Source organism: Narcine bancroftii, chromosome 4 (assembly GCF_036971445.1).
Source record: "Narcine bancroftii isolate sNarBan1 chromosome 4, sNarBan1.hap1, whole genome shotgun sequence".
NCBI lineage: Eukaryota > Metazoa > Chordata > Chondrichthyes > Torpediniformes > Narcinidae > Narcine > Narcine bancroftii.
Window position 1 is genome coordinate 110393921 of NC_091472.1, and position 19465 is coordinate 110413385.

Here is a 19465-nt window from a genome sequence, read left to right on the forward strand (position 1 = left end):
CAAAGAACTATCCAAGACCTCAACAATGGAACAGGCGGACAAAGTTACTCTGAACTCGATGGCTGTGAAGGCAGGTGAAGGTAGTAACAAATCCATCAGCTCCAATTGTTGTGGTTTCCATGCCATTGGAAGTAGTTGGTTGATTTGTGAAGTATTGTGTGCTTCTTGGAGTACTACAACAATAAGTACACATTAAACAAAGACACACACAGGTGTCTTGGCTCTGTGGAAAACTGAACAGAGTCCATAATCCTTGACTTCGAGAGAACCACGACCAAAGTCAAAATCCTTACAGACAGATGATTTGAACCATGGGGCTGCAATAGGCCTGCGCTAACCATTAAGATAACTGCCAACAATAAATATTCTTCTAAATATTCAGTTTAATGATAGATTCTAGGACTAGACACACTATTAGTAAATTGATTTATCTTTGGTCATTTTGGTCCCACCATGCCTTTGAAAGAGAATCTGGAACCATACACATTGCCCGACTGTCTCCTTTCAATGTGGCCATTGATTATATCAACTTCAATCCTGCTCATTTCTTAGACCAATAACAAGCTGCAATGTTAAATCTCTGTCACCATCCACAGGTATTGCCTTGCTGAATATCTCCAGCATTTTCTTTCTTAATTTCTTAAGTATCCTCAATCAACCACCCTCAGAACTTATTGCCGGTTTGATTTATGTTATGCAACAGAAAAAAAAAGATGAATGAATCTCCATCTCATTGCTTATTCTCTTGGATGGTTTTGCGACCAGGCAGTGCAACAGTTGAGGTGAAAATGTGAAATGAAATCACCATCAAAAATGAACATAAAATCTTGCAGTAAAGCTTTCCGCATACAATTTGTGGAGTAAAGTTGAAAATCTAACTGGTCATTGCAATCAGTTGACACGTAGAGACGTGCTAGATTTCAGTGGAATGTGAGTGCAGGGGGGCTTCATCAAATTCTGAATGACACAATTAAATTCTGCTATGTATTAAATTTAATAGTGAACATTACAGAGAAGAACTCCATCTTCTTGGGAAAGCGAGACTGAATAGACTGGATTTGCTGTTGTTTCTCCACACCATGAATCCATATGATAGATTAAGATATAATTGCTCTATTGTTTATAATTGCTATAAAATTATGTGATTTTGTTTGAAAGTTTAAAACAAAATTGAGAGGCAAATATTTCAGATGAATTTTATTAAATCTGGAAAGATTTGTATAGTTAAAATGAATAAATTCTCTTCAACTTTGGTCACAATTTACAGAAAGATGTAGGAGCTAAAAGTGTGTTGTTTGTGGTTGATAGTTTGGCTGCAGGCATCGGCAACGTACCAGGGTCTAGAGGCTGGGCATGTTCTGTCGCTGCCAGCGCGCACACTTTATTCACTTGGGGTGGTTGGTGCATGCTCGTGGGTTTCACGCGGTTGGATTTTAGTTGGCCCGCATTGACTGGTCTGGCAGAACAGGCAGAGGGTGAGTAAGGCTCTGATAGTTTCTGTTGACGGTTAGTCACATTACATACCATTACCAAGTTCATGAAGTTGGTCACGTTACGATGGATGTTACCATTATCAAGTTATCAAGAATGTTACTAGGGACATTACGAGTCCTTTTATGTTCGTTAATAAACAGTTTAAAATGCATCTGGACTTTGCTATGAATTTGTTCTAACATGTCGCAGTTAAAAGCCTTCTTAGCCTCCGAGCAGCTTTTATGGATGGTGGTCACTACATTTCAGTCAACAAAAAATGTGGCACTTTTAGTCAACAGAAAATATGCTGCCATTTTAGACAACAGAAAATAGCCACATCTATGAATGAATTTGATTGAATGGACATTGTTGGAACATTTGGACTATTTCCCTTCTTTGGTTTGAAGCGATACTGAAAGTATGATGTCTGCCATGTTGGAAATGCCAAGCGCAGGGCGCTGACAGCAATTTGCCTCCATCAGTCTGAGCATCGGCAGCAGAGGGGGCCAGGGCTTCTAATCCTAGAGCAGAATGTCCAATGCACATGCTGGCAGAATCATTTGCTGAGAATCACAGCGATATCATTAACTGCCACCATGGTGGAAACTCGCTCATTGACAGCAGTGCATCACAGCCATCAGAAGCGGTAGGATTACATTTGTGGGTTACTTCTGTGTATTTATTTAATTTGAACACAGCTTGGATGTGCTGCCACTTGTCCATTGGGGACAGTTGATTTTGGGCTTGTGTTGTGTTTGCTTGGAGCTTGAGCTCGGTGGATGGTTGGAGGGAAAGGCATAAAATGGCCACCTCTGCCGCTGCTGTCGGCGTCGCCGCTGAAATGCGATGTATCACAGACCTGTAGGTCAAAAATCTCAAATCAGAACTGAAGCGGCAGAACTTGGATATAACCGGTGTCAAAAGCATTCTCATTATGAGGCTGAAACAGGCAATAGAAGAGGAGGTGGCTTCAGTTGAGGGGAATGGAGACCTTGTCAAACCAATGCAGAAGACATCGACTGAATTTAAAGGCAGCAACTTGGAAATGGTTGAAGGTGTGTCACAAAATGGTGGTGAAGATGCAAACGATGTGCAATTCAAACTGGAGAAAGAGTCAAATATTAAGGCAACATCTGACATGCAGGATAAAATACAACCAGGTGACAGTGTGTCAAATATTGGAAGGAGGAGAAGCAAAGAAAGTTCTTTTGGATCAAGCTCCAGAGTTTCCAGTACATCATCTGCACATATAAAGGCTGAGGCTGAAGGGGCTGCTCTTGTTGTCTGGAGAAAAAAAATAGCTTAAAGATAAATATGGGGCTTAGAAAAACAGGAGGAAGAGCAGGAGGAGCAGCAGGTCAGGAGGGAGGAGAAGCAACTAAGGAAGCAGCAAAGGAGGAAAAAGGAACAACTGGAGCTGGAAGCCAACATTGCTGCTTCTATGGACAAAGCAAAGGTACTGGAGTCTCAAAGGGATCCAGTTTCAAAGTAACTTACTTGAAGTGTCTGATGGTATGGAGACATTTTGAAAAAGGACAACTGGAAAATACTTAATGCTAAGGCTGATCCTTTTGTACCACAGTTACAAGACACGTGTACACATGGACAAATCCTCCCAAAGCACGGTGTTACCAATCCACAAACACCAATAATGACAACCACAGACAGAGCTGTAGCTCAAATTCAATCTCTTATCATATCTCCCTTGACACTTGTAGAGCGCGTCGAAAGAATCAAAGGCTTGTTGATCCAAAACAGAAGGCTGGAGCGTATCACATGTAGGTCGACCAGTTCAGAATGACCTGGTCTGGCTTGGAGCAACCCTTTAAGACCTGCCAGGAGGCGTGGCTACGCTCTCAGCCAATCACAGTCATCCTACACTACAATCTGTACATATACACATTGGTGAAAGAATCTGTACTATCACAACACTCAGTCAAGCATCAGAAATCTGGGTGAACATGCACATGTGACATCTCCTGCTACTATCAATGGTGAGCAGAGCAAGGTATTCTCATTCATGGAAAGGTAAAATGAAATCACTGCATCATTAATCCAGCTACAGTGTCTCTCTTCCATTCCCAAGAAGGAGATTCAAGTTTGGATGGTAACCCACAGGGTTCATTAAATCCTTTGAAAACAGTATTGAAAGAACAAAACCATTTGTCTCCATTATCTGGAACAGTACACAAGTGGACAGCCAAGGGAACTTGTAAGGAGTTGCCTACCTATGGCCTCGGACAGGTTTAGGGAAGGATAAGGCTTTACTACAGGAGCATTTTGGCAACTTGCACAAAATTGCTGCAGTTTAAATGGAAAAGGGTCTTTCTTGGTTATCAATAAAACCCGATGACACAAAAGATCCACAGGGATATGCCTTCTTTCTAAGAGGACAGTGTCCTTCTTCTTTGGCTTGACTTCGCGGACGAAGATTTATGGAGGGGGTAAAAGTCCACGTCAGCTGCAGGCTCGTTTGTGGCTGAAAAGTCCGATGCGGGACAGGCAGACACGGTTGCAGCGTCTGCAGGGGAAAATTGGTTGGTTGGGGTTGGGTGTTGGGTTTTCCTCCTTTGCCTTTTGTCAGTGAGGTGGGCTCTGTGGTCTTCTTCAAAGGAGGTTGCTGCCCGCCAAACTGTGAGGCGCCAAGATGCACGGTTTGAGGCGATATCAGCCCACTGGCGGTGGTCAATGTGGCAGGCACCAAGAGATTTCTTTAGGCGTCCTTGTACCTTTTCTTTGGTGCACCTCTGTCACGGTGGCCAGTGGAGAGCTCGCCATATAACACGATCTTGGGAAGGCGATGGTCCTCCATTCTGGAGACGTGACCCATCCAGCGCAGCTGGATCTTCAGCAGCGTGGACTCGATGCTGTCGACCTCTGCCATCTCGAGTACTTCGACGTTAGGGATGAAAGCGCTCCAATGGATGTTGAGGATGGAGCGGAGACAACGCTGGTGGAAGCGTTCTAGGAGCCGTAGGTGATGCCGGTAGAGGACCCATGATTCGGAGCCGAACAGGAGTGTGGGTATGACAACGGTTCTGTACACGCTTATCTTTGTGAGGTTTTTCCAGACACTTTTGTGTAGTCTTCCAAAGGCGCTATTTGCCTTGGCGAGTCTGTTGTCTATCTCATTGTCGATCCTTGCATCTGATGAAATGGTGCAGCCGAGATAGGTAAACTGGTTGACCGTTTTGAGTTTTGTGTGCCCGATGGAGATGTGGGGGGGGCTGGTAGTCATGGTGGGGAGCTGGCTGATGGAGGACCTCAGTTTTCTTCAGGCTGACTTCCAGGCCGAACATTTTGGCAGTTTCTGCAAAGCAGGACGTCAAGCGCTGAAGAGCATTGTAATGCCATAGAAAATAGCAACTATATGCATAAGCTTGACATGCTGGCTAATATGCTAGTCATAAGGAAGTTGCCCTTCTGGTTGAGGGATAGATAGAGAACCATGGCCTGTAAATTCCAGGCAAAACACAATCAGAGAGCTAACTTTAAGGATATGGTGGATTTCCTGGAATGCAAGAGCAGATTGCAATAGATCCCGTATTTGGAGATATCAAATACACTCCACCAGTGAGCAAAAATGTAAGGATGTCCAAGTCACAGCTTCATCCAAGAATAAAAGGAAGTATCTTTACCTCCTCTGTGACAGTTGCAGATAAGGAAAATAATAAAGGAATGAAGGAAAAGGAGAGTTTGCCTGCTGTGAAGACGGATATGCTTTGGAGATGTTAGAAAAAAACACATTGTGAGAAAATCATTCTCCTAAAATAAAATGGAGAACGTGTTGACCGTCTGTGTAAAGGCCACATCAAAAAAAGCTGCAGGAAGTGACTTAGCTGCAACAAATGCAGTTTAAATCATGCCAGATGCTGCATATCCTCCTAATGAAAGGAAATGGAAAAGGAGCAAGCAAAAAGGAAGGAAGCAGCTGAAAACACAGCTGTAGCATCTGTTCAGACAAGTGGTCTTACTGGGGCCAGTGAGGATAACTGCAAACTCTCAATAGTACAAGTCAAGGCCAGGAAGGGGAATGCAACAGTGCATACTTATACATTTCTTGACCCAGGGAGCACTGCATCATTTTGTACCATGGGGCTAATGAATAAGCTTAATCTTCAGGGAAGATAGTCAAGAATGCTATTGAGAACTATGGGTCAAAGGAAGGTCATTGAAACCAGAACTGTTTCAGGCCTAGAGGTCACTGGACTGGACAGCAGTGATTTTTGTGATCTCCCAGGCATATACACTCAGAAAACTATGCCTGGACACAAAGGAAATGTCCCACATCAAAACAATGTCATTTGGTGGTTTCTTCTGAGGAATGTTCATATTCCTGAAATTGACTCAGAGAGAGAGTTGCTGATTGGCGCAGATGTACCAAAAGCCGGTTTCGGGTGGCCACAAAACCCGACTGTAAAGCCGGGCAGAATACTCCTGTGCCATCTGAAACTGGAAAAGCCAGCCAAGAGGGTTACTTACCGAACCCTTCTCAGAGAGGTATAACAATCCTGCTTGGAGTATCGATTGTGGCAGCTGAAAGTGGCAGGCTGCCAGGGGGCGGGTTGATGACGTCGCAGTGACGTCGTCAGTCATCGACTCCTGAGACAAGGAAGCCAGATTAAAGTAGACTTCTTCAAATTTTATTTCGCACCTTCTCCCGCTGCCGGTCACTCCCCCACCCTCGCCCACCTGACTCCCATTGCTGCTGCCGGTCTCCCTCCCCCTCACCCACCCAACTCGCTGCCACTTCGGGGGTGGGGGGGAGGGAGATCGGCAGTGGGAGTTGCACGGGCGAGGTTGGTGGGGGGGGGGAACCGGCAGCGGCCACGGGAGTCAGGCGGGTGAGGGTGCGGGGGAGACCAGCAGCGGGAGTTGGGTGGCCGAGGGTGGAGGGGTGACACCAGCAGCGGGTGTCAAGTCTCGGTTGAGTTGTTTGTCAGGCACGTCTTGACGAACTACTATGACGTGAGGTCAGCGTGGGAGGGAGTAGGCACCTGTCCGGAGTAACCGGATTTCACTGCTGGACAGCTAGCAGTCAGCTGGCATGTTTAGGTGCCAGAAAGCCGTCCATTCCGTGGCCACCTAAACGTGCTAGCTGCACACCTCTTGCCATGCCTGCAGGTGCCTAATCGTCTATCAGAACACCTGAAAGCGGCTAAAGGCTCTGGAACAACTAGATGTAATATGGAATGTGTGTGACAGACCTTACACTGTCAAGACCATGCTTGGTTGGATGATTAATGGACCTTTAGGAAAAAAAATAGATAATGCTCAGGAGCAATCCGCAACAAGTGTCAACAGGATGTCAGTTGGGAAACGTGATGAGCTGTGGGAATAGCAGTTCAGGACTGACTACCAGAGGAAGTCAGTGTGACCAAGAACCTTAAAGAGAAGATGAACACTCCCTGGATTTAATTTCAAGCTAGTCAATGGCCATTAATGCATTAAAAGGAAAGAGAAATATGCACGCCTGACAATAGAAGTGTTGCTGAACAATGAACATTGAAGCAATGTTCCACCAGGTGAAAGTACCAAATGAAGACTGTGGCTGGTTACAGTTCCTATGGTGGCCTGATGAAGACTACAGTAAGGACATGGTGGAATACTAAATGACAGGGCATCTATTTGGAACAACTTCATCTCCAAGCAGTGCAAACTTTGCCCATAGGAAGTGTACTGTGGACAATATGAAACAATTTAGCCTTCAAGCTGTAAGCACCATCATGAACAACTTCTATGTGGATGACTGGCTCACTTCTGAAGAAGATGCAATAGCTCTTTATCTGTGTTCAAATACATCAACAATAAGACCACAAGGTTCCAAATTTTTGTGACCAACAGAGTTGCTGAAATGACAAATTTTTACATGAACTACAGTGGAGATATGTTAACACAGTTAACAGCCCAGCAGACATGGCTTCCCAAGGTTTGAAAATCAAATCTTTTCTGAAGAAAGAAATATGGGTGTCTGGGCCTCAGTTTCTTCTTCGGCCTCAGGAAGGGTGGTCTCAAAATCTGATGGATTGGAAAGAATCTCACCAATCGACTCTGAAATCAGGAGAATAACTTAAAATTCTGCTCAGATAATGTCTGAAGAAGTGGATCCAGAAACCCGCTTAACCCATTACTTCTCATCCTGGACTCATTTGAAAAGGGCAGTAGCATGGATACTCAGACTTAAAGGACTGATTGTGTATCGTAGCAGAAATGGGAAACAAGCAAGTGGTGCTCTTGCTCAGCTTCATCCAGATAACATCCATCTGAGAGATCTGACAGAAAATCTTGTGACTCAGGAAACAGTGGACTCAATTGAAAAATTGGCTAATGCTGAAATGGAGATAATCTGCTTTTGCCTGAAGAAGAGATATGTAGGTAAAATCTCAAGTCTGAGAAAAGGAATGAATGGCGTTCTTGAACTCAACCACATTCTAGATAGGAAATATAAAGAGTTTGTGGGTGACTTAGCAGAGCATCAATGCCAGAAAAGATGAAACATCTTGTCATACTAGCCAAAAAACTGCACATTTATTTTTTAAATATTTTTCACATATAATGTAAATAATTAATCATTATACAATAAAATGTGATTAAATTGAAGAAATTTTCATTTACATGATGGCTCTAACCCCTCCCTCTCCCAAGCCCTCACCATCCTCCCCCCTCATAAAGAATAATATATGTATATAGAAAGTTGTATATAGTATAAAAAGAGAAAGAAATATTGTAGTATTGTGGATTATCTGAAGCATCGCAGCCCCCCTCCACACCCAACACATTGAATCAACAGATCTTATATGGTCATTTTCATTTTCATTTTAAGGAAGAGGGTTAACACAGGTCTTAAGAGGCTGTAAGAACATTTCTACATATTTATACCTAAAATTTGTATGTATGGGCTCCAGATTAGCAAAATTGTATGTAATTTTCTTTAAAGGAATGCAGCTTTGAATTTCTGCATTCTATCTTCCCTTATATAAATGTGAATCCAATTTCCAATTCACTGCAAAACATTTCCTCACTACTGTCAATGCTATTTTAACAAATTTCATTTGATATATTGACAATTTTAAATCGTCCTTTCTATATTTCCCTGTAGAAATAACTCTGGCTTTAACGTAGATACTGTACCTGCAACTTGTTCTAAGAAGTTTTGTAGATCGACCCAAAAAGGTTTTACTTTAGAACATGACCAAACTGAATGCAAAAAAAGGATCCCTCACTTTACCACACCTAAAACATTGATCTGATATATCTGATATCATTCTATTCCATTTTTGTGGTGTTAAATATAGGGGATGTAAAAAAAAAATACTGAACTAATCTATATCTTATATTAATAGTATTTATCATACTATCTTTACAGAGATCTAATCATCTTTGCTTATCAATTATAATATTCAGATCCAGCTCCCATTTCTGTCTAGATTTATGCACTCCCTGTTTAATAGTTCCTTTGTGTGATAAAGATATATTACAGAAGTACATTTTTTTGATATTTCCTCTCCTAATAAGAGTTTCCACCTCACTACAAATGGGTAACTGCATCTCTAAACTTAACTTTTCCCTTAAATATGCTCTTGTAGAGGCTCACTGGAGGCTTCATCGAACCGTTTTGGGAGGTTTCGAGTGATGTCATGACATCACAATGCAATAATGTCATTTGAAAAGTGTGGGGCTTTAAAAAGCTGCAGGTGAATGAGTAAATGACTCTTACTGAACTTTGATTCAACTACGTCTGATCATTTTCTTGTTCTTCACTTCGCATCATAACACAGTTGATACACTCTCAGTTGCAAATAACAAAATAAACTGTTGCTAAGTCTTCCATGTTTATTCCTCAATTGTTAAAATGACATCGATTTTCCTTGTTCAGAGTTATCTCTGATATTTTTAATATCTTTACTAACCAGATAGTGAAAAATTGGATATCCTTTGAAAAAGGTACAAGCTGATTTTGAGTCAAGAGCATCTTGTATTAAGGGAATCAAATAATTCAGTATCTTTTTCAAACTTTACCTATTTTACTGCCACAAAAGTTTTTTCAAGAAGTAAATAAAAACATAAAAGAAATTTCTTAGGAAAGGTAAAATGTCAAAAGTTTCTATAGAAAGATTAATGTGGAAATATGAATTGGGAGGCTTACAACTTCCTAACTTTAAGAATTATTACCTCTCCCTTTGAAGGATTAGAAAAACTGGTATGGGTCAAAATAGAGTTAGATAAAATAGGAGAGAGATTAGCAGAGGGATTCAAAATTATTAATTGGTGCTAAAGAGACATTTGTTGAAACATTTGATTACTGTTGGGATAAGATAAAAGATGACTTTGGAATAAAAGGATTTTCACATTTCTGATCTAATTTTTTGACATGTTCATGAAAAGGTGGGTCCTGCTGGTCAGACTATGCCAAAAAATATTGGGTCCTGGTACCATGAGTCGATCAGAAAAATTGCATCGAAGTATGTGGTTTGTTGGCATATAAATGCTACTTCTGGACAACAGCAGATGGCAGATTTTCCCCTGGACAGAGTCTCTCCTGATGAACCTCCCTTCACATGTGATGCCGTTAATTATTTTGAACCCTTTGGAGTGAAGCATGGAAGGAGTGTTGTGAAGCACTATGGTGTTATTTTCACATGTTTAGCTGTGTGAGAAATTCACATCGAAGTGGGATCATCACTTGACACAGACTCTTTCATCTATCCCCTTCGGTGTTTTACAGCCAGACATGGTCAAGTGAAAGAACCATGATCTGACAATGGCAGCAATTTTGGGGGAGCTCAGCGCAAGTTGAGGGAGGCAAATGCAAGCTGGAATCAGGGTAAAATACATAATATACTAGTCCAGAAAGGAATCAATTGGATCTTCCATTCCTCTGCTGGGTTACACCATCGAGGAGTAAGGGAGGATTAATTTGATCAGTGCAAAAGTTTTCAATTCCACCCTAAATGTGCAAACTCTTGACGAGGAAAGTCTCCATATAGTTTTTTGTGAAGCTGAGGCTATCCTCAACCGTCATGCAATCACCAAATGACCCTGAAGCACTTACCTCAAATCACCTTCTGCTCTTTAAGACACTGCCATCGATGCCACCAGGGCAGTTCCAGAAGGAAGACATATTTGCCCCTCACAGGTGGAGGCAAGTTCAGTGTATGTCGGAAAAGAATATCTTCCCCAACTGCAGGAATGACAGAAATGGTCTAACATCAGACACAACTTCATGCCAGGAGACATTGTTATCATTCAATGCCTCAAAACTCCTGGCTAACTGGAAAATTTGTTGAGACCATTCTGGACAAAAAGGGACTTGTACGTCAAGTTTGGATCAAGACCAAAACCAGCTTTCTGAACAGACCATTAACAAAGCCTGCCTTCTACAGGAGACAAAGGTACACCGACAAGCCCAAATTGACTTTATCTTCTTGTATTTTGGATCTCCCCCCCACCCCACCACTTGCCCACAAAAAAGACTACAAACTTCACTAGTCCAGAGTGGTGGTAAAGATCACTCTTTTTCAAAGCTATGTGCTAGTAACCTCTGGCCTTATGAAGAATGAAGAAGTTCTACATAATATCAGAATATACTGTGTTTGATTGCTACTTATAATTGTGTAATATTATTTGAGACATAATAATTAGGGGGGCAGTAATGTAGGAGCCAAAAATGCATTGTTTGTGGTCGACGGTTTGCTTGGGCATTGCCAGCATTCCGAGCTGATCTGTCGCTGCCGGTGAGCACGCACTATTCTCTGCAGATGGTTGGCGCAGGCAGGTGGGTTTTACGCAATTGGATTTTAGTTGGCCCATGTTGACTGGTATGGTAGGAAAGACGGTGGGTGAGTAGGGCTCCAATATTTTCTGCTAACCTTTAGTCACATTTTGATAGATGTTACCATTATCATGTTCATGAGCGTTAGTCATGTTACAATAGATGTTACCATTACCAAATTATCAAGAACGTTGCCACGGATGTTGCGTCCTTTTGTGTTCATTAATAAACAGTTTAATCTGGACTTCACTATGTATTTGTTTTAACGCATCACAGTTAAGAGTCTACTTTGCCTCTGGAGTGGGTTTTTATGAATAGTAGCCACTACAAAAGGAATATGTGTAAGGCAGGAAAAAAAAATAATAAGAGAAAAAAAATATCTAATTATCCTTTTATTCTTGAACTAAATACAGTTAAATTATTGGTATAATTATTTCTTTTTCCTTTCATTTTTATTTTACGACAATCCCCACTGAGTGTTCTTCACTGGAGGGAGAATTTTCATCACGTTCATAAAATCTACTCATTCATCAGCGCAATGCGTGCCTTCTTGCAATGTTTGGTTCTGTTTCCAAGATTATTTTTGTCTAAGATAAACATTTCTTCATGAAAGGTTGGCCCTTGGAACTGAAATTATTTTTTTTTCTGCTTAAGTATTGACATCTGACATTCAGCTTCGGCAGACAAAAATACACAATTCCCTTAACTCTGACCACGGAACATTCCTTAACCTCAAACTTTCATTTTCTGCTCCAGGGGAACATTCCAATCTTCTCTTCTCTCACTGGTGAATCTTCCTCTTAAGTTCTAAGCAGCATAGTTATTTTAATGGAGCCACATGGGAATTTACAGAGATCAGTCAATTTCCTGCTGAGCCCTTGGTCACACTCAGTTTATATAAGTTGGAAGAGATGTCAGCAGCCATTTTCCTGAAGGACAATTAGATTCCCAAGGCCATCTGTTTAGGATGAGTGGAGGGAGGTTTAAGGGAATGCTACATTTGCGTCCACATGTGCTGCCTCACCACCATTCGGGGCCCCAAACAGTCCTTCCAAGTGAAGCAACACTTGTGAATCTGTAAGGGTCATCCACTGCATCCCAAACTCCTGTTGTAGTCTCCTCTACATCAGAGAGACTAGACACAGACTGGGAGATGACTTTGTTGAGCACCTTTGCTCTGTCTGCTAAAATAGTGGGGATCTCCCAGTGGCCAACCAATCCATGCCCTATTGCCATGCTGTCCATGGTCTCATGCACTGCCAAACTCCGAGCACCCTCAAATGAGAGGAACAACACCTCATGTTCTTCTGGGCACCCTCCAAACAGATGGAATTGACATTGACCTCCAATTTTTGTTACCTCACACCCCCCACCCCCACTCACATTTGTTTCCATTATCATATCCCTATTTCTCATTTCCTCTGACTCGCGCTCTCTCTCTTCCTCTCCCCCCTTTCCATTTCTATCTGTCTTCTTTCATCCAGCATTGCATTGACAGAGCCACACCCACCCCCAATTGATCCTCGCTTTTCCTCCCCTGTCTTCATATCCATGTCCATTTATCACCTTTTGCCTGCTGATATGTGCTCCTCCCCTGCCATTTTTCCCTTCTTCCCCCCCAGGCCTTTTATTCAGGCACTTACCTACTCTTTACTCATACTCTGAAGAGCCAAGGGAGTTTTGTATTTTTACTCCAACTGCAGTATCTGCAGATTTTAGTGCTTCATCTGAAAGTTTTGGGGACATATCAGAGATAAGATTTTTTACACAAAAGAATGGTGGGGTGTCTGGAATACATGGCAGGGGTGATGGTGGAGACTGGTACAATTGGGGCATTCAAAGACTCTTTGATAGGTAAATTGATGTAAGAAAAATAGAGGATTATGTATCTGAGGTAGAGGAGGGCTAGATTGTTGTGGAGTAGGCTTGCATTGGTCGAGCCAACATCGTGGGATGAAGGGCCTGAACTGTACTGTGACATTCTATGTTCCATGGCATGAACTTCAACAGGCATGGCTTCCAGTATGTGAAATCCTGACATGTTGGGCGCTGCAAGGTTGCTTTTATGCTTCTTTAGTTCAATTTCAACTGCAGTAGTTGGATGACAAGAGAAATTATGCTTGCAACAGCCATACATAGGAATATTTGTGCTGCAGAGGAATGCAGTGTTGAAAGACAAAGGAAGGGAAACTATGGAGATACTCATTGGAAGATCTCAATAGTTTTGTGAAATGAACCTAGTTCCACTTCAGAAATTGTGGGAGCATATAGAGGTTGGATAGGGATGCACACCTCTAATTTTTTTCATGAGATTCAGTGGAAATGGAAATAGGCAGAGACGTGCTTATTCAATGTTAATAGCACTTCCACTGCACAGTTCACCTGAACAGAGTGGGCATTCTGTGTTACAAAAGTATGTAAGAGATTGTCTTGGGAACAGACTGGTATTAAAAATGGATGTCCATTATGATTATGTGTGACTGGATAGCAAAGGTATATTCCTGGCCCACCATCTCATAAAAGAGCAGTATTGTACAAGACCTATTCTGCATGGTACATTTTCCTCCTCCCACCAACACACCTCTGGTGCAGGTTAAATCCTTTCTACCACGTGCTGCAGCTGAATTACAACCAGCAGCAGAATCAGGTTTGTTGTCATGAACATGTGTCATAAAATTTGTGGTCAAGTGGCAGTAGTATGGTGTTGAGCAAGGTGAAAAAAAAATTACTATTAAATTACAATTACATAAATGCAAATTTTTTTTAAAAAGAGAAAGAATAGTGTCCAGAGGTCCATTTTCCATTCTGAAATCTGATGGCGGATGGGAAAGCAGCTATTTTTGTAGCATTGAGTGTGTGTCTTCGGGCTCCTGTACTTCTTCCCTGACCGTAGCAATGAGAAAGGGGCATGACTTGGGTGGTGTGGGTCTTTGATGATAGGCACTGCTTTCTTGAGACACCATCTCTTAAAGATGGCATTAATAGAGGGAGACTAATGCCCATTATCATGCTGTCTGGGCTCACAACCCCTTGTAGCCTACTCCTGACCTGTGCATTGGCAATTCCATACCAGACAATGGCAACCAGCCATTTCTATCTACAGACACTGATTCCCTCCAGCAGCTCATTGTTTCTGCAAGGTGCCAGCATCTGCAACCATATATTAGTGTTAGGCAAGCACCTTTTAATGAATCCTGTGATGGTGTTAGCTAAGTTGGTCAGTAATAAAATAATATGGGCTGATTCTTCAAAGTGTTTTAAGGAGAATCTAGTACACTGATGGCTGAGGTGATGTAGCAGCCATTATCATCTGTGCTACTTCACAGCATCATTACAGTGGTAACCATGGCAACATGCCTGCAAAGATCACCTAATGCCATTAAATAAAGAGCCAGATGGGTTAACCAAGTTACAATAAATAAGAATAAAATAATAACTGCAATAAATATTAATGCTCTGTAGTTAGAAATACTGTTCAATACTTATCTTTATATACATATGTGATATTGTAATTTCATTTTCGTTCCCTTCTCTTCATTGCACTGTATTTATTATAAAAACCATAAAAGGATTGAAAAAAAAGCAAGAAATGTTGTGAAGAGGAATGTTTAGTATTTCCATTAGCCACAAATACAAATTTGCTACAATGGCACTTTTGGGCACTACCAGTTGCCCCAATAATTACAAAGACTGAGGGGAATGATAGGCTTTATTGTACATAAGTCTTGAGCTGGCCCAGATCCAAGCTAGGGAAGGGAGAGGTGGCTTGACCTTAACGGCCTAGGCCACAGGGGAAGAGTCCAGGGGAGAGTGTCATCAGGGGGCGGGGCAGCCTGTGCCTTTACCGGCCAATGAGTATATGCAATCCATACCATTACATTCACCCCCTCTTTCTGAGGTGGAGCCCACAGACAACACAACAACAAAATAATTATCTAACTAGAGGTTCAGTCGCACTGGCAACTTTCTCCTTCTGCGGGACCGATAGGGGGCAGGCATGTCCGTGTTCTGCTGTTCGGGAGGGGAAGCAGTCCCTCGGGGGGGGGTGGGGTCTGGGGTCTGGGTCAGTGTGATGATTGAGGGCTCCTGGGAGGAAGAGGGTTTGATATTTCCTGGAAGACCGACTCCCGGAGAGGAGAGCTGGGCGGCTCAGCCTCTAATATTGCACTCCCGTATGGGGTGGTCTGCTCCGTGGGATGGTCGGTGGCGGGCAGGGCAGTTTTGAGATCTCTGGCCCTTGCCAGGTCTTGGATAGGCCCAGTGTCCTTGTGGCCATCAGGGTATCTCACAAACGCATATTGAGGGTTGGTGTGAATGAGGTGTACCGCTCCCATCAGTGGATCCGTCTAATGGCCCCTCGTGTGTCTCCATAGTAGGACTGGCCCTGAGGTTGCCAGCCAAGGAGGAATGGAGGAACCATTCGCCGATCTCCTAGGGAAAGCAAACAAGCATTCGTGCGGGGTGGAGCTAGTTGCGGTGCACAGGAGCGATTAGATGGTGTGGAGCGGTTCAGGCAAAACATCCTGCCAGCGGGACACTGGCATGTTTTTGGACCTAAGGGCCAGGAGCATCGCCTTCCAGGCGGTGGAGTTCTCCCTTTCCACCTGGCCATTACTCCTGGGATTATAGCCGGTGGTCCTGCTGGTGGCTATGCCTCTGGCTAGGAAGTACTGTCACTGTTCTTCACTCATGAATAAGGATTCCCAATCACTGTGGATATAATCGGGGTACCCGAACAGGGTGAATATGCTGTGCAGCACCTTGATTACAGTCGCTGAGGTCATATCCGGGCAGGGAATAGCACAAGGGAACCTAGAGAACTCATCCACAACCGTCAGAAGTAGGCATTCCTATTTCTGGTGGATAGGGGGCTCTTGATATAGACACTGAACCATTCAAAAGGGCATGTGGCTTTAATGAGGTGTGCCTTTTCAGGTCTGTAGAACTGCGGCTTGCATTCAGCACAGATTTGGCAGTGTCTGGTCATGAACCTGATATCCTCAACGGAGTATGGAAGGTTCTGAGTCTTGATGAAGTGGTATAACCTTGTGACTCTGGGGTGGCACAGACTGTCATGGAGGGTCTGGAGGCGGTTGAGATGCACGCTGGTACATGTCCCCCCCAGGATAGGGCATCTGGGGATCATTGAGTTTACCTGGTTGGTACAAGATGTCGTAATTATAGGTGGAGAGCTTGATCCTCCATTTAAGAATCTTGTCATTTTTGATTTTACCCCACTGTTTAATATTAAACATGGCCACGGCCCTCTGGTCTGTCAGCAGGGTAAACCATTTACCAGCCAGGTAACGTCACCAGTGGCACACGGCCTCAACAATCGCTTGTGCCCCCTTCTTGACTGAGGAGTGACGTACCTCAGGACCATGCAGGGTGCAGGAGAAAAATGCTACTGTCCTGCCTACCTGGTTAAGAGTGGCGGCCAGTGCAAAAATAGAGGCATCGCTCTCCACCTGTAAAGGGTTGGACTCATCCATGGCAGGCCTCGTGGCCTTTCCGATGGCTCCTTGGATCTGATAGAATGTAGCTTGGGCTTCCGCTGATAACAGGAAGGTTGTGGACTTAATCAGGGGGTGGACTTTATCGGTGTAATTGGCCACCCATTGTGCATAGTAGGAAAATAGCCCCAGGCACCTCTTCAGTGCCTTTAGGGTGTTTGGGACTGGGAGTTCCATAAGCGGTCGGGATCCAGGGAAATGACACCAAGTGCCACGACACATCTGAGAAGGGCCAGGTGGTCTGTATTGAACACGCTCTTGTCCTTATTGTACATCAATTTGAGAGACTTGGCCGTACATAAGAATTTTGTGAGGTTCGCGTCGTGGTCCTGCTGGTCATGGCCGCAGATGGTGACATCATCGAGGTATGGGAACATCGCCGTCAGCTTGTGCTCCTCCACCATCCAATCCATAACCCTCTGAAAAGCAGAGACACCGTTGGTAACACTGAAAGGCACCCATGGGAAGTGAAAAAGTTTGCCGTCAGCCTCGAAGCCCATGTTTAGCTGGTCGCTCAGGTGAAGGGAAAGTTGATGATAGGCTGACTTGAGGTCAATGGTCGAGAAGACTCTGTATTGTGCAACCTTGTTGACCAAGTCGGGTATCCGGGGTAAAGGGTACACATCCAACTGAGTGAAGTGGTTGATGGTTTGACTATAGTCAGTCACCATGTGAGGCTTGCCTGCCCCTCTGATCACAAGGACCTGTGCCCTCCAGGGGCTGGAGCTAGGGGTGATGATCCCCTCTGTCAGCTTTTGGTACTGCCACTATCAAAGAGGCAGTTCGACTTGTGCCCATTCACCTCGATCTGCATCATGGAGTTCATGATTAGGTGAGGGCTGGCTTGGTTCAAGGTGATCGATGCCAGGATGGATGTGTTATCTTCGTCGTTGGTAGGGAAGCCCAATGTCCAAGATGGCGGCCTCCATGTTAACCACGCTGCCAATGTCGATGAAGAAGGCGGAAGTGGTGTTGTCGGGGGTGGATGTGATGTCATTGATGAGGGCTGCCGCTGCATAGAGAATGGGGGTGGGAGCAAGTAAGATGGCGCCCCCCTTACTGCACACGCAGCTGGCACTGGAAGCTCCTAGGCCATACACGCCACGCTGCTTTGGGATGGGGATCTGGACCTGCAGACTCGTTGATAATCGCCCTTTTTCCTGCATCCCGAGCAGGTAGCTCCTTTTGTGGGGCAGAGACATTGTGGATGTCTTGCCTGCCCACAGAAGTTGCATCTCGAGGATCCCAGCGCCACTGCAGCTGCAGTCGAGTCGGGTGTCCCCGACGCTGACTCCCAGGATAATAGCCCTCGTGGTGGCACGCACTGGATAGGCTCACTTCTGCCCACGATCGACTTCACTTGGAGCTGGGCCGAGTCTAAGGTCCTGGCCAGTTGGATCGCCCATTTCAATGGGTGTTGATCCTCCTCAAGGAGACGTTGTTGGATATAGTCCGACTTCAACCCCAACACACAAGCGTCCCAGACCAGGTCTTCCACGCACTGGACCCCTGGCACAGGGACCGTGGGGTTCCCCAAACAGTCTTTTTCCAATGCGATCAGGGCTTGGACGAACTCTTCTACCGACTCACTAGGCTGCTGTTTTCTGGATGCCAGGAGGTAACAGGAGTAGACTTTGTTGATTTTGGGCTTGTATAGTGCCCGTAGCTCAGCCATCATGTTGTGCAGCTTCTGATGGCCTGGAAAGCCCTCTGGCTGACTCTTGCCTTTAAGGCTTTCAGCCTCTTCTCATCTGAGTCAACCACTCCAGCAGTGGCCTCCAGAAAGTTGTTGAAGCAAATGATCCACTGTTGAAGAGTTCCAATGCACCCGGGACTTGGGGATCGGCCTCTAGCTGATCAGGGCGCAGCAACTTCTCCATTACCGGATATGTTAAAATTTTATGTACATAATTACAAAGACAAAGACTGAGGGGAATGATAGGCTTTATTGTACGTAAGACTTGTGCTGGCCCAGATCCAAGCTAGGGAAGTGCAGGGAAGGGAGAGGTGGCTTGACCTTTATGTCCTAGGCCACAGTGGAGGAGTCCAGGGGAGGGTGTCATCAGAGGTGGGCCAGCCCATGCCTTTACAGGCCAATGAGTATATAAAATCCATACCATTACAGGTACTTCATCGGTAATGTTCCATATCACCCTTCTGATAGCCTCCACCCATATCTTATCATCCCTTCTCCAAAATCCAATTGAATTCCATTATCCGGAAAAATAGAATTAGTTTCAGAAAACAATCTGCTGTCAGAACACAGTGGGTCGAGCTAAGGAAGAATGGTCAATGTTTCAGGCTGGAACCCTGCATCATAAGAGGGAACGTTGAGAACCAGTGCTCTAAAACTAATTGTTACTGAAATATTTTGCTTGAGAAAAATTGTCATTGGCCCATTTCCTTTGGTGTTATGAAACCATGCACATAATGAGTCAATTAGCACGATTAAAACAGTGATTCAAACATTTTCTTTTCACCCACGTACCACCTTAAGCAATCCCTTACTAATCACAAAGCACCTATAGTATAGGGAATACTTGAAGAGGTATGTAAGTGGAAAGAAAAATATTGAGAACCACTGTTAGAGTGGTTAGCACAATGCTAGTATAGTATCAACAGCCTAGGTTCAAATCCACCATCTTCTCTAAATTCTAAGGAATTTGTACATTCTCCTCATGACTGCGTGGGTTTCCTCCAGATGCTC

The 19465-nt window shown here is 44.0% G+C and overlaps 1 long non-coding RNA gene across 1 annotated transcript in view; it reads right to left on the minus strand.

Annotated features, from left to right (window-relative positions):
* LOC138759922 (uncharacterized) overlaps positions 1–9092 on the minus strand; it is a 36900-nt gene extending 27808 nt beyond the window's left edge. The window contains exon 1 of the long non-coding RNA XR_011355229.1: positions 9035–9092. This is a non-coding gene — a long non-coding RNA (uncharacterized lncRNA). The remainder of the gene's footprint in view (positions 1–9034) is intronic.
* Between the last annotated feature and the right edge of the window lie 10373 nt (positions 9093–19465).